The following is a 3453-nucleotide window of genomic DNA, read 5'->3' on the forward strand; positions in this document are numbered from 1 at the left end:
GTGACTCATCGTTGTTGTTAATGAGCCCCAGGACCGTGGTGTCATCAGCAAATTTAACAATGAGGTTGGTTGGGAAAGAGGCAAGGCAGTCGTGCATGAAAAGTGTTGATGAGGAGGGTGGACGAGGTTTGCCGACCAGCCCTAACACACTGTGAGCAGTTTGTCAAAAAGTCAAGGATCCAGTTGCATAATGCAGTGTTCAGTCCAAGGTTGTGTAATGAAGTGTTATGAAGAGCACCAGCTTTCATAAGACAGTTTGAATATATAATGACATTTACTGACACTTTTATGATCATTATGTCTCTTGAAGTAGTATTCATTATGCGCTGGCTGTAGAACAGGTGAGTAGGTTGCAAAAATCTGGGGGATTGCCTGCTGTGTCATGACAGGTTGCGGTGCCTTGGCTGATCTTAAATTGTTGTGATCATGACATGCTAAACATCAAGTTTTCATTTAAAGTGACATGGCTCTTAAGACAACTATCATAACTTTGTATAATCTGACTCATGCCCAGTGTCACATTTATCTCAGTGTACATGCATTTTGCCATTGTCTGTGTTCGTCTGCGACACAGTGTGGCCACAACTCCGAAATCTTCCTTTACCTTCAGGTGTCATGATGAGAAATGACACTCCTGACTGTGAGGTAAGTGGAGAGGAGTGGGGCCAGGATAATGGCCTGCAGAAGGATTAGCATGGATTTGCTCTCTGCTGAAAATGGAGGAAGTGTGGATGAAAAATATGGGGTAGGTATGTTAAAAAAAAAAACAATAACAACAACAAAAAAAAAAACATAGCTTAACAGAACGCAAAGAAAAGGCAAAATCCTCTGTGTTCATTAGTAAAGCAGCACTAACATCTAAGATCTAGCATTACAATAATTAACTACACCAACTACACCTCTTTTAATGTTAGTTTGTATTAATACAGAGCTGATGCAGTCTGACCCAAAGCCTGTACATGCACAGCAACATGTGACACTCACTTCATTTAACCTTCCTGTTATGTTCAAATTTACGAACATCTTTTATGTTTGGGTTCAGTTTGACCCCAGCAGTTTAAACCTCCACAAAATTATTATAACTGAAATTGTTACCAAAGTTTATGTGTCAGGTACTTTATGTTTCTTTGTTGACTACTAAATAGCCCTTTAAATAAAACATAACCCCCCTTTAAAACAAATAAAACATAACCCCCATTACAAAGTGTGCACAGGACATTGAAAACATATCATCATGTGAATTTTATGTTTACCTGGTAGTACCCATTACATTAGGAAAACTCATTAAATAGATAGATAGATTTACTTTATTGATCCCAAACTGGGAAATGCTTATGTTACAGCAGCATCAATAGAAACATAAAATAAAATTAAATAGAATAGAATAAATGCAGAAATATATACAAAAAAGACTATAAACAGTAAAAATATAGACATTTAAGAATATGAGATATGAAATATACAGATGGTAAATCTGAAATATACAGATGATATGTGAAATATACAAATATACAGATGGTATATTAACCTAAGATATAATATATAAATAATAAATAAACAGTTAAGGTGCTGAGTAATGGAGCGTTAAAACTGAACTATACAGCAGATAGTTGTGAGTCTCTGTCAGACGATGTGAGCTGTTGTACAGTGCAATGGCTTGTATCAGCAAAAAAAATGATTTTAATCATTTATTCAGAGACATTAAACCTTGGCTGAGGTCAAATTGACCCCAAACATAACAGGAGGGTTAAAGTGTCACCAGGCTTAAAAGCAACATAATACAGTGAACCACGTCGACACAGAGCACAACGAGTACAAGGGATGACCAGAATCAGATGAAACAGAGCTGTGGGAAAAGTGGCTGACGTCCAACAGCAAAGCAGCTCACTGAGGAAGGCATGTGAAGACACGTCTTTACTTTCTGTTTGCTGACCAAAAAAAAAAAAAGACAAAAAACAAAAGAGCGAAATTAAATGGAGCTTCTGGACACTTGTGTGTGTGAACTTTATTTGCTGTCAAAAGCAGCAAAGTGCCATGTGTGCACAGATTATTTCATGTGCACTTTCTGAAACAAAAGTCGATTATGAATAAAACTTCTCCCTAGTCATCCTTCTTGACATTACCTTAAGACGATTACATCTAGAGCAAAGTAAATCTGTCCTCAAAAGGTTTGATAAAATCAGCACATCACCGGCAGAACACATTGATTTTAAATAGAAAAGCAAAGTGCACAAAAATGTTATCCTTTGTTTATTTAACAGCAGTTTTCCTCCAAGTTGTTTTCAACGTGGTTCGAGTCATTTTGCAGCCACTTTTTTTCCTGTTTAATTACGTGTAGTGCATTAGGCTGTCAGCTCAGGTTTGGCTGCCTGTCGACTGTCTGCTAAATAAAAGATGATGGTGCTATTTCTGTCCCCTCCAAAACCGCTGCGCCCAGGAAGTGACCGCTGCTGTTGTTTACTTGGCACGTTGTCACAGCAGAGCCACATAAATCACATCACTTGTTGCCTGCCTTTTAGTACATAACATTTAAACGACCTCATGGCATCTCTATTAATCCATTTCTTTTTTTTCTTTTTTTTGGGGGGGTGGGGTGGGGTGGTGGGTGGGAGGAGGTTCTATTTTGACTTTATTTTAGGGAAAAGGGTTATTGTAATTGTAAAGCAGACAAATATATCCCCAAAAAGGCCTAAAAATAAATTAAAATAAAATAAAATAAAATAAAATAAATGATAAATATATGATATGACTCAATACTGCTAATTGCTATTTCCTTAATCACAATTCAGTGATCATCCCTCCATGTTATATAATTATTTGCTGAAATTTTGTCCTCAAAATAACTCAAATACAGCATCAGAGCATCATTACACTTTGGGTGTCATATCTACTTTTTGTGAATGTGTCATTTTCAAGCCATATGGTTCCAGTGGTCCTAAATAATCCCAAAATGTTCCTGTATAAGAACAACAATGGAGCGTTTTTCTTAGTTGCCATTTTGACATGAACAAAATTTGTTTAATCAGTAACACCTGTGTTTGCTCCGCTATTTCTTGTAAAAATGACTGCTGTGAAGAAGGTCAATACTGAATGGAATGAAATGAAAAGTATTTATTTTATTATTGTGGCTTAAATGACATGTGTAACTGGATACAAATAGACAACATCAATTTAACCTCCAAAAGCCCAGCCCTGACACTTTGACCTGCACACACACACACACACACACACACAAACACACACACACATAATTACACATAACCTTAAGTTTAACATAAATTAAGTTGACAATTCATCTGAAAGTCTGAAAGTCTGAAGTTTGGCATTGCTTCAGTCTGCAGCCTTCATCTCAATCCATCACCAACCTCCAGCTCTAGTGTGTCATGACAGACCGTCAGGTGTGCCGTGGGAAGTCATTCAATTTCACTTAATTGGTCTAAAAAATATTTTGAA

Source organism: Myripristis murdjan, chromosome 8 (genome assembly GCF_902150065.1).
Source record: "Myripristis murdjan chromosome 8, fMyrMur1.1, whole genome shotgun sequence".
NCBI classification, from domain to species: domain Eukaryota; kingdom Metazoa; phylum Chordata; class Actinopteri; order Holocentriformes; family Holocentridae; genus Myripristis; species Myripristis murdjan.